This window comes from Lissotriton vulgaris, chromosome 5 (genome assembly GCF_964263255.1).
Source record: "Lissotriton vulgaris chromosome 5, aLisVul1.2, whole genome shotgun sequence".
NCBI classification, from domain to species: Eukaryota; Metazoa; Chordata; class Amphibia; order Caudata; family Salamandridae; genus Lissotriton; species Lissotriton vulgaris.
In genome coordinates, this window is record NC_141693.1 from 207,629,341 (window position 1) to 207,643,046 (window position 13,706).

Here is a 13,706-nt window from a genome sequence, read left to right on the forward strand (position 1 = left end):
CAAGTCAATTTTTCCTTCAGTGCCTTTTATGTTCGACACGCCACTGAAATCTCCGAATCTCTCCTTAGTGAATCAATTGACATTGCGTTCCTCACGGAAACCTGGCTCAATGACCACTCAACGAGCATGCTTGATCTACTCCCCCCCCCCCCCCCGGATACTTAGTCCTCAGAAAAGACAGACCTGACAGAGTAGGGGGGAGGCCTGGCCATAATTTTCAAAAGTGAACTTCAGCGCTCCCTTGTTAACAATTCTGGCCACCCCACTTTTGAATACCTTGAAGGTGAACTTAAAGTTCAACATACCCACCCTATTCATTTACATACTATCTACCACTCTCCTGGTGACCCACACCCCTTTATTGATGAACATTCTGACTTGATGACACAATCCTCAATATCCAACTCAAAAAATCTCTTTCTTTGGAGACCTCAACCTCCACTTGAATGACACCAATGATCCCACTACCACCCTCTTCTCCAACCTTCTCGAGATTAATGACTTCAAACAAATATGTCACTCCCCCACCCACACCAAAGGAGCCATCCTGGATTCCACCGATACCAACAATGACTTCCCCTTCCTTCCCAACATCATCCCCATTGAATGGTCCAATCACCACCTCATATTGTTCTCCATTACAATCACGCCCCTTCCCTTCCCACAAAACAAATTAAACCCATGAAATGGACCAGAAATCTAAAATGTATCCCTCCTGAAGTGCTTGAGTCCACACTCCAAGCTCAACTGATCCTCACTCCTCTCACACAATGAGTTTACTTATCACTTTAATAAAGCTGTCACTGATGTCCTAGACCAATTGGCCCCTGCTCAACTTAAAACTCTAAGAACCATCCCTTCCATATCATGGTTTAAGCTAGAACTTAACAATGAGAGAAGCTCATTAACACTGATGGAAAGAACCTGGAGACAGCATCCCTCCCACTCAAACCTGACACACCTCAGATCAGCTAGATACAAAAAAAATGTAACGAAAGACATACTTTATCTGTACACAACTTGATCGGGCCAAAAACAGACCTAGAGAACTGTTCACCATTATCCGTCACCAAACCTCCTCAGCTCCGCCTAACCCAACGGCCTCAACCTCTAGTTGTGAAGAAATTGCCCTTTTCCTCTCTGAAAAAAATCACCAAAAAAGATCAATCCTTCCTCTCAATGCACATCCCAACAAAGCCCCTACTTACTCCTGACATCACCTCTGAATAACACACCACACTCCTGTCACCCCTGGTCCCCCCTCATACTCACTGCCTCCTCACCTCACCCTAACCCCTCCTCACACATTCCTTCTCCTATTACCACCATTAACTACCCCCTACATATTCGCACCACAACTCTTCTCGTACCCAACCACCAAATCTTACAATCCAAAAACAATGCCGCCTTGCAAAATGTCCTCCCTGTAACTGAGCGTGAAGTCTACAGCATCATTGCTCAACTAAAATCACCCTCCCATACCAAAGACCCCCTCCCTTCTAACCTTGTCCAAGACCTAAAGCATCTCATTGCCCCATCCTGGACCATAATCATCAACACCTCCCTTGCTACTGGAAATGTCCCTAGCTCCTTTCAACTTGGTCAAATCTCCCCCATTATTAAAAACACTAATGCTGATCCTAATGACTTAAACTATCTTCACCCCATCACTAACCTCCCCCTTCTTTCTAAAGCCCTTGAAAAATATGTATTGCGACAATTAGACAAACACATCGAAAAATTCAACCTTCTGGACTCCTTGCAATCAGGCTTCAGAAAAGGCTGCAGCACTGAAGCTGCCATACTAAACATTGCTGACAACATCCACCACTCCCTTGATAATGGTGAGACATATCTACTTATCCTACTTGATATCTCCGCAGCTTTTGACACTGTTAACCACTTTGCCCCACTTAATGTGCTCAAAGATCGTTTTGGCCTCAATGGTACTACCCACAAATGGTTTGTCTCCTATCTTCATCATCGAATCCAGCAAATTAAAATTCAAGACTGTCTATCTAACCCCACTCCGTTAATCCTAGGAGTCCCGCAGGGACCTATTCTCTCACCCTTCCTCCTTAACCTCTTCATGGAACCCCTCACCTCATTCTAAAACAAGCTGGAATCAACTACCACCTTTATGCCGATGATATCCAGCTCTACTATAAGATCAAAACCCAAGCTGACATCATACACCTTAATACAGCAGTCTTCAAACTGTGGGGCGCGGCCCCCTGGGGGGGGTGGATGTGTTGCCAGGGGGGCGCAAATAGGTCTGCAAATAAATGTAAATGTAGATAGCCTGGAAGCGCGAAAGACGCCCTTCAATGCTGTCTTTATTTACATGCAGCAGTTAAATGCCACAAAAAGAGAAACAACTGTACTACTAAGTGGCACTGGGGAGGCCAGCGAGTGTGAAGTTGGGGTCAAAGAGCAGGCTAAAGAGAAGAAAAAAGATTGCATTCCGTTGTTTTCTGTTCACCTTGGAATAACTGCTTATAAAAAACACACACACCATTCGAGGACAAATCATCAATTAACTGTCCATTAGGCGTAGAGGTCAGCAGGCAACAACATAAAGCTGACAGGGAATGGAAGGCCTGCAATGAAACTAAAACCCAATCCTGTTTAAACTGTGGAAGTGCTTAGCAACTCGGTTAGGTGAGGTGGGTTATATAAACAGTGACTTTCCATCCAAACTACCAGTGGTCATTGAAAGTTAGTTTTCTTTATGGTGAATAACAAGACCTTACCGTTCATGTCTGTCACAATGACAGAAGTGTATTGGGATCATAAGGATGAAGATGGCTTCTTATACATGACCCATGCATCACAGGAGATGTTTGTCTGCAATCTGACCAATTACTAGCAGAAACAGACAGACTGCTACGCACTAATACGGACTGCTTAACATTAAAGCAGGTTTTATCCAGAGGAAATGCTTTTTTATAGCCATTGTGCACCTTTGAGGATTGTGAATAGTTGCTACCAAACTAAAATGCATGTATGCTTTTGAAGCTGCTACTGCAAAGGACTTTGAATAAAGTCTTTAAGAACGACTTGTTGGGAGGCTAAACAAACAAGAATTTTTCTTTTTTGTGAAAAATAAACTTTGCATGAGTACAACCTCACAGGACATACTGCTGCATTTTTGTATTTTGGAGCTGGTGAGGATAAAGTGCGTTCAATGTTTCAGGTTTTGTTTTCAAGTGGGGAGATTGCAGGCAGGAGAGTGGTAAATGGATGGCATTTGTCATCTAGCATGCTTGTTGGGGCACTGACAGACATGATGGTCACTTGTCCTGCACACAATTACTGCACCACAGTGACCATTCTAAAAGGACTTATACAGTTAGAGACATCTGGTTTGTCATAGAAACTACGACTTACTATCTGCAAGACGAAGTTACATTTTTGAAAAATGCAATATCTAATGTATGCTCTATTTTTGAAGATGTAATTATATTTCTAATAAAGACACACACACCTCAGTTGAAAAATGAATGCAAGTTATACTAACCAAAAGGAAATATACTCTTTTACCTTATGAAACCTCAGTTAGCTAATGTGATCATAGCAGATGTCTTTGTGTGTGATGACTGAGTCACAGAATTAAATCCTGATTGGTGCAATGAGGAATAGTAGCTTGTTTATAGTGTTACAAGATCCCAGTCTGTGACAGAAAGCACTGTGACTGTCATTGTTTTTAAAACTGTATTACACTGTATAAAACAGACTGCAGCAAAATACTGTTTAAGATAAAAACAAGTGCTTTAAAATATAAATGTTAGTGATAAGAATCCAGACTATATCTAATGTAAATATTTTATATATGCCCATTAAAAGGGTGCACTCCTTTTAATGGACACATATATTTCCCCTCAGAAAGAATAAGTATTTGTCTTTATTAATTAAAGCCTACACTGATTCCAACCATTCCACACATTTGCATTTCGTTCAGGTAGTGGGTACCTTGGTGAGAAGGCATGTTCCTTTAGTTCTCTGTCTGTTTTGCAGCACGTGAGCCCTCCCCCTCCACACACTGTGAGTGGGGAGTAGCTCTCAGTTATGGCAGTCTTTCTGTGAAAAAGAACATGGGATGCATTTTCTTTGCTAGCATTAGGGCCCTCGACACCATGGTTCTGCAAGGAACAGGGCTCAAGCAGCGTATGGAAGGGGGGTTAAATTTGCTATTCGTGTGGGTATTTTTTGCAGAAAGCCTGCTTTGGGCATCTGACCTATAAGTAATTGCCCAGATGAGTGGGCAGAGTAGACAGCCTGCTTTGCAGAGCTGTAGGCATCTTTGATGTTGCAGCTGCTTAAGAGGTCTGGGGCACACTTCCTGTGCCAGTGTTTCTTTGAGCCTTGGAGCAATGATCCAAGGGAGGGGGAAAATTAAACAGAGGCAGCACCTTGATTTGGGCATCAGAGAGACGAGAGGGTGAGGAGGGATGGGAGGGAGATGGTTGGTGTGGGATGGGATCCCATGTTGTTAAAGGGCAGAGGCAACAGCAAGGCAGCAGCTAATATTAATGAAGCAAGTACAGTGATACTTTTGTCAAGGGGCCTACTGCATCACAATTATGAATGTTTTACAATAGAATTTGGGCATGAGGGCTCAATTTCCTTGCTAGCATTAGGGCAGATGGTGTAATTGGTGCAAAACAACTGGGGAAGCATGCAGTAGCTGACTTTCTTTCAGACAGACTGGACCTGGTTTGAGATTGAAGTGATGGGACATTCCGTTTGAGGAGTACCGAGTGATAGGTCAGATTTGTTTGCATTGTACATTTCCTCCAATCCCTTTAAACGTACGGCTCTGACACGCATTTTCATCGTTTAAAATTTGAGCTTCAGCACAACAATCATTTTGCAACATTGTATTTTTTGGGCCAACTGACTTGTGCAGGACAACCGTTGGACACATAGCTACTCAAAACTCAGTATCTATGACACCCAGGATGCATTAAGGGCCTACTACCCGTCCCCTATGTGTCCCCTAAGTAATTTTGAGATCCACACACGTGTACGGTGCATTTCACGCGCTCGCGTATGGCACCATTACAATAGTAAAACGATGGGCATACACGCCCGGAAAATAGGGGTATGGTGCGCTCGCGTACTGCACCTTTACAATAGTGATACGTTGCGCACACACGCCCGGAAAGTAGGGGTACGGTGCATTTCACACGCTGATGCGAATGCAGGGGTAGGGTGTGTTTCACACGCTGATGCGAATGCAGGGGTACGGTGCAGGGGTAGGGTACGTTTCACACACTGATGTGAATGCAGGGCTACAGTGCAGGTGTATGGTGCATTTCACACGCTGATGCGAATGCAGGGGTACGCTGTGTTTTACACGCTGATGCGAATGCAGGGGTACAGTGCGTTTCACACGCTGATGCAAATGCAGTGGTATGGTGCGTTTCACACGCTGATGCGAATGCAGGGGTATGCTGCGTTTCACACGTTGATGCGAATGCAGGGGTACGCTGCGTTTCACATGCTGATGAGAATGCAGGGGTACGGTGCAGGGGTATGGTGCGTTTCCCACACTCGCGTATTGCACCTTTACAATAGTGATATGAGGCGCACACACAGCAGGGATGTAGGGGTACGGTTCGCACAAGGATGTCTATCAAGTACTAGTCATTGCATACTTTCATGTGCAGGCCCTAGGTGTGGCAGCCAGTGAAATAGCACAGGGCATCTAATCTTGTTGCACAATCGATGTGTGATGACCTGTGGACACATGTCATGGGTGATGGGGCACTGTGTGGCACACATCACCTTGACACTTGTCACATATATATCATTAGTTCGATTTTGTCATGCACAGCAACACTGGAATGGCACAGTCATCACTACCAGCACCTGTCTCCTGATGCCAGAGACTGGGGCACTTTGTCAACTGATGTGTCACGCTCAGCATGACCCTATGTGACTATGTCAGGTGTGTGTCATGTGTTATATTGAGCTTGCTGTTTGTGTTCCGTAAAATGCATCTGCTGTTGGTGCATCTAACATGGGTCTGTGTTGAGATGGGAATAGTTTCACATCTACGCACACCATGCCACATGTGAATTCCCATGGCTGTTGGGTCAGTGTGCATCATACATCATATTTCCCCAGGCATACATGTCTGCGTCGTGTCAATGGCTCTGTTGTTTTGTTGTCCCGTGTACACCTTAATCGCAATGTGTTTGATATGTACATTTGACATTCCATTTGACATGTGCATGTGCCTTGCAGTCAGCTGTCTGGATGGGATGACATCCTTCCACTGCAGGTATGGTGACGTGTGTCACTCCGGTGATATCTCGGGCTGTACACTCAGACCAGCCCAGCAGCTCATTTCAAGGCATGTCATGTTGATTTGTCAATCAACAGGTGTATCTGGCTTTTCGTAGGCGTGTCAGCAAGCTGGCATTTGTGCCCTGGATGTATTGCACATGCCAGACTCCATAGTGAACTGATGTCTAGTAGCAGTTTTGCATGTGCTATGTACATTGCCATTGATGTTGACTGACTGTCAATCTTCATTATTCCCAAATATGTCCTGCAGGGCATCGCCTGTACCAAGGCCATTCCCGGACTTGGCTACCATGAGGGGGCGTGCCTGCATCCGACGTTACAGATTCACTCAACAGTTGATTGAGGAGTTGACGAACAAACTGGCACCACATCTCCAACCGCAACACAGGTATCCTACTGTGCTGACCCTCAAGATAAAGGTGATGGCAGCCCTACATTTTTTTGCTACAGGTACGTTTCAATTAACCATAGCTGATGTTGGTGGGATGTCACAGACGATGTTCAGCGGTGTCCTGCGTAATGTTTTGGCAGCCATGTTGGAGAAAATTGATGAATTTATCAAATTTCCTACTCCTGAAGAGTTGACAAATGTCAAGGGTGATTTATATGCCCTGGGAGGGATGCCACATGTCATTGGGTCCATTAATGGGGCACATGTTGGTGCCACCACAGGCACAGGAGCAGGCTTACTGCATTACCATTCAACATTACCATTCAATAAATGCCCTTGTGGTGTGTCTTGCTAACATGCTGATTTCCCACGTTTGTGCACGTTTTCCGGGATCGGCACACGATGCATTCATCATGAGGCGTAGCAGGGTGCCACAAATGATGCTGCAGCTGCGCAACGAGCGGGCATGTCTTGTTGGTGGGTAAACTCTGTTTGTCCTGTGTGTTTCAGTATCTTTTGCTCTTACGGCATCTCCTGAACCACTTATTTACATGATGTATCTATGTAGGGTACTCGGGATATCCCAACAAGCTATGGCTAATGACACCTCACCGCAACCAAAGAACAGCTGCAGATCAGCGGTACAATAATGCACACGGGCAGACCAGGTGAGGGATTGAGAGGACGTTTGGCCTCCTGATTGTACATGAAGTAGTTGGTTGTGTATGTATTTGTGCAGGTTGCTACCCACAACAGGCAGGCAACACCTGCTGACGCTGTGTGTCCTGGGCGCAGCTTTGCATTTTGGAGCCTGATCCTGTGCCCGTCATTTTTGGTACAAAGAGGCTACTAAAAGACAGAATAAATGAACATATCAGGGCGGTGAAACAAGGTGACATGCGCTACCCAGTGGCAGCACACATGTCCATCTGTCCTGCTCAAACACAAAGTCATTCTTTCCAGTACTTTGGAATTGAACATGTACCTGTCAACCCCAGAGGGGGAAATAGAGAATTAGCTCTACGAAGGAGGGAGGCCATCTGGATAATGACACTTCAGAGTGTAGAACTGGGCCTCAACATAGACCATGAGCTACATTACTTTTTAGGTACATAAGCACAACAGGATCAAATATCTGTAGAACCGGATTATAAACTGTGTTAAATGAGAAAACTTGTACATGAGAAGAAAAGCACTCAGGACTATATGTAAGCATGAATCAAATTGTATTAAAATGCCTGTATATTGTTCTTTGATGTGGGCCACTTAATGGCGAAAACAATGTTCTGAGCCCATTTGGGATGGAGAAATTCGATAGAAATAGAGACTGGCCCAAACAACAAAAAATTTCATAGTGAACAACGTGACCTATATAGAACACATATACAGTGGGGGGCACCAAACGGTAAAGTCTATTATCACGAACTAGAAACCCTAAACACTTGAAAAACAGGATTCACACCAATAACAGGATGAGCTATGAATACATAAATCATAGGTAGAAAGAAAAAGCAAGAATTAACTGCCACCGTAATAGACTCTGTACCTAATTAAAACCCATTCTGTAAATCATTCAATATTATCAGTTTATTTAATCTCAGTGAACGTTTTAAATATAAAAAACAAAACTCTCCAATCGGGATTTACTGAAATCTAAACACGAAATCGTTGGCGTTTAACGAATAATAAGTAATCATCCACCGAGATATTGACTAGGTTTTGAAAATATAGCTAAATGGGCCTTCCTCACTATACATTATGGGTAGTCCAATATGGCCGCCCGAGTAGCAACCAGGAAATGATGGGACGGGTTCGCTTTGGAACAAACACGACCCGGAAGTGAAATATGCTGACCAAAGGGTATTGTCTCCGATTTAAATACATGGCGCCAAAACGATCGGATTAGCACTGCAACGTATACGGAGCAGAAGGGACGTATTACCTCCCAAACACGAACACTACGATAAGGTAAGAAAATAAAACGATGATAGGGATAACGCGTTAGCAGTAGACTGAGCACACTGCTGTGTGAACGCAGACTGCGCGTAACGATGGGGGGCTTAGCGCAATTATGCACGAATGGTTGTAACTCAACCATGCCGGTACCAAACAGTTTCTAAAAACGGTATCGTGACCGGGAGCAACACGGGGGTAATGTGGGGAGCACCTTGAAAATATAGTATGGCGTAAACCAAATCAGAACGCTTAACAAATATAAAACACGAGGGCATAATAAGGGGAGCACTCCCAAATATGAAAACATCGCCCTTTTTTCACCTAAAATATTCAGAAGCAAATACCCTTCTGCATAACATAAAATAAACGCTAAATAATGCAAGTGAATTTTCTAGACTGCTAAAAGAGAATAAGATAAATGATTGTGTCACAGTTTAACCGACACTAAGTTTGACACATTATTCACAGCCCACCGATATTGAACCAACATCTTGGTCAATACTTGGAAGAAGATTCCGCTACATTTACATCATCCCCATAAGAACCCCTCTGAGGGTTGGAATTATCACCTCAAAATATGTGAGTACTGTTTTTACATATTATATGGACTGAATAAAGTAATCAGACAGAGTGCCAACTGGAGCAAATTGGTTCTGACAATCCGCCCCTATCTATTTTTCTATACAGAACTACAGAAACAGTGGAGAATAGGTATCAAGTGCATGGTTCTTAAATAAGCATGAACTCACTATTTTTATTTTATAAAAACACAGATAGTATTCACAAAAGATCTTCAAAAAAACTTGCATGCCGTCCCGAAAATAACGCTAAGCACACTTTCACCGGTCTCTCCATGTCACTGAATGGGCTCATACTTCTTTAAATGTTAATGAATCAACAATTTCCACAGAATGTAAATACTGTGTGTTTTCTTATAACAATCATGCACAAATGGTTCAAATGGATATTCACACCACCAGTAAACCTATATTAGTCACAAAAAGATGTCAACAAGAGATTTGAAAAAATGTTAAGAACAGTAGTAATGTACTACAACATCATTACCCATTTTCTTTAACAGCCTTGAAAAAGTCGGGGGTTACATTCCCCAAATCGACGAAACACGTGTCGGCTGTGACGTCTCCTGAAATAAAACAACAAACCAAACCTGAACAAAAGGATTGAGAATTTGATTTTGTGTGTGTACTATATGGTGAAACACATGTATATGATTGAAATATAATGTACTAAACGTGTGCTAAGGAGTCTCAAGAGTCATTTTTGGTGATTGTTCATCCATTTTCTTTGAGTGCCCCATGAGTAACCAGACACTCCTTCCTTTCCTTACACCTGTTACACTGTGACTTTCTAACCTCATTGTCTTTGTGTGCTAGTTTTTGCCTAGTTTCTCACCTTTTCTGCTGTCAGGTGTTCACGCATTCCTGCTGCTGCCTCTCCTGCGGCACCGCCCCACCGAGTGCCCTGATTCTGCAACCCACATGCCTCCCAGATGCTCCTCCCTCCCTCCATCCATTCTTAATGCAGGAAGCAGCTTGTCTGTGCCCCTGTTGCGCCAACGCTGTACCAAAGGCAGGACCATCAGCACCTGCAACGTGCCCTGTGCAAGACCCTCTGGTCCTTACATGACCCACGTAACACAACAGACTTATGCTCCAGCCACCCTCCAAGCAATGAACACCGGACAATCAACCACCTGCTATCAGGCAACCCCTAAGTGCGCACACACAACAGCTTCGCATGCTGGGTGTGCAACACCTACTGCCTACACTGCGCTGCCCCGCTTACCAGACCATGTCCGTACAAACAGGTCATGTGCCTCCTACTCCACACCCGCTCTGTTCACCAGCATGCCATTGGACTCTGTTACCTCCTCAACACAACAGCCCCACACATCGCCTTCATTACAGACACACTCAGCATTGTCTTGCACCTGCACTTCAGGTTTCACACCAACCCCCTGACCACCCTCAAACGAATACTCATCTACAGATCTCCAGGCCTACACCCACAATTCCGCTAAGCCATCAACAACTACATCAGCACGCAGGCCCTCACCTCCACAGCCTTCATGTGGCTGGGGGACACCAACTTCTGGCTGGAGGACAACCACACCACCATCCTTCATTGGTACATCAACATTTGCATCCAGTTCTCCGACAAGCAACCCACTGCCCCACACTCCACTACAGATCCCCAAAAATTCTTGATCTAAATCACCATAGACGAGCTGTGTGGCACCCTGGCCCAGGACACTCCAACCAATACCACCGCCACACCCTGCAACCTCACACACTGGATCAGCGACTGATCCAACACTCTTGCCACATTGGCGGACTTTCCTGTGAAGCACAATGACAGTTAAGCCACCTGGGACAAGGCAGACCTACTGGACTCATACAGATCTAGCCGGACCCTTGTGCAAACCTTGTGACACAAACAACCATCAGTTACCTTTCAGCCCTGAAAACCGCCACACACATACATCACCATATCATCGGCACGGACAAGAGGACATCCTTCAGGTAGGGCCTAAGCACCAACACACAGGACATCAAGGAGCTCATCAGCATCGTGAGTGAACTAGCTAACCCCAGCTCTCCATCCAAAAGACATCCCACCCTTGCAAGGCCAAGCCAATCCCTCACAACATTCTACCACTGCAAGCTCATGGACATGAGTGGAGAAGTGTGGCTCACTGGTTAGAGGAGGCAGACCCTGATGCAGAGGTCAGACCCGGGACCAGGGTTCAATTCCCGACGCGGCAGGGTCTTGAGCCCAAATGTCCACGGACTCGATAATTTTCGCTTCGGTGCCTACTCGAATCATGGGTTCACACTCTGCAACTCTGGGCATTAGCTTGCTTAATCTCCACTACGGCCCCCAGCGGCGGGATGCCTGGCTTTCACCTTGGGGATGCCCAGTACGGGTTATCTCACAGGGGAAAAAGCCAGGACGGGTTCCCAAAGCAAGCACCGAGACGCCTCACGGTGATTCGAGCACTATAAAAGAAGACATAACATAACATAACATACATGACAGCCTCGCCACACAGAGTAAGACAGCGCTATTATCCGCGGGACATACCCCCCACTCAGGTTCTGGACTCCCGTCAGCAGCAAAGACACCACCCGGCTCATGTACACCATCCACTCCGGCTCTCCATCAGGACCCTTCACACACAATATCTCAATCACAGCATACCCCATCCTTGAAGCCCACCTCTGGCATGTCATGAATGTCTCCTTTGAGTAAGCCACATTCCATGGAAGCTGGAGGCATGCAGAGACCCAGGCCCTTCTTAAACAACGAGCGGCAGTACTGCAGGATCTCATGGAACATCACCTTGCTTCCCTACACAGCAAATGTCATCAAGAAGACATTCAACGAGCAACTGACCAACTCCCTCCAAGCAAACACCTCCAGGCAACCCGCCCTGGTCCATCTTCCACAGTAATCACACCACTGCAACCACCCTCATGGCCACCACCAATGACATCTTGGACCCTGCTCAACAATGGTGATACCACCACCCTCACCCCCCTCAAACTCTCAACGGCATTCTATACCATGTGGTACCACACTGTCAGATCACACATCTCCAACACTGGGATCCAGAGGAGGGCCTAGGATTAAATTGCCAAGTACCAGCAAGGGCCAGGGAGTCTGCCTCCCCCCTTCAGCACATAGTACACTGGGGTCATCTGGCCCATGCCCCAGGGCTCATCTCTCAGCGTGACAATCTTCAATGTCTCCATGACCCCCCTCTCCACCATCACATACGCACACACAACCTCATCATGATGTCCTATGCCATTGACACCCATCTGCTCCTCACCCTCACCAAAGACCCAGCCACTCCCAGATCCAACCTTCAAGAAGGCATGAGGTCCGTTGACAAATGGGTAAACATCAGCCACCTTAGGCTGAACTTGGACAAGACTAAGGTCATGATCTTAGGATTGTCCCCTTACGGCTGGGACAACTCCTTGTGTCCCACCGGCCTGGGCAGTGCACCAGCACCCAGTGGCCGCGCACGCAAGCTGGTGTTCATCGTAGACTCCTCGCTCACAATAACTATGCAACTCAACACCATCTCTACCTCATGCTGCAACACCCTCCGCATGCTGCAAATAATCCTCAGATAGATCCACTCCAAGGCAAGACAGACAGTCACCCAGGTCCACGACACCAGCCGGGTCAACTACGGCAACGCCCTCTACGCAGGAACAACAGCCAAACTACCGAAGGACTTGTACACATCCAGGGTGCATCCGCACACCTCATTCTCAACATCCTCTGCCACAGCCACATCACCGTCCACCTGAGATACGTACAATGGCCCCAGACTCAAAAACGACCTTGTATGTCTCTCATCCAACACCCCTTTGCCTCAACTCCATCCAGCCAACCTTGCCCTGGCCACCATTTATCACATCCACAGAACAACTGCATGCAGGAGATAGTTCTCCCACCTTGCCAAACAGACCTGGGACTCCCTCCCCGGGCACCACCACATGACCCATGACCTCTACACCTTCATGATATTCTTTCAAACCTGTCTGTCGGAGCAGTATGGCAAACAACCCCCCCCCCCCTCTCAGCAGCCTGAAACCATTGCGGGTGAGTTTTACGCTTCATGTATGTATTTGATGATACATTGTGACAAATTTGTGTTCTTGACTGGACTCAGATCCCAGTGTAAGGATGGCTTGAGTTTGTTCCACACTCAGGCATACTTTGACATATCCCCATACGTATGTTGTTGACTCATGCTAAATGACTGCAACATCAATTTTCCTTTTGATTATTTTGTTTATTTATCTGTCAGGTGCGTGATTCGTGAGTAAGTGATAGGTGCTGTACAATAATCCAGAGAATCCAAAGTTCACAGAGGGAGATGTGATGCCTTGCAGTTGGAGTCACCCGAGTCCAGACCACAGTGATTGGCATCATTGTTCATACTGCAACCAGCAAGTCCATGTGGCAGAGTAGGACAGTCAATGAGGTGATGCTGTTGCACACA

General features: G+C 45.8%; 1 pseudogene; it reads left to right on the top strand.

Moving 5' to 3' along the window:
• Positions 1–2,591: 2,591 nt before the first annotated feature.
• Positions 2,592–2,911, top strand: LOC147710503 (microtubule-associated protein 1 light chain 3 gamma-like; annotated as a pseudogene).
• Positions 2,912–13,706: the final 10,795 nt, after the last annotated feature.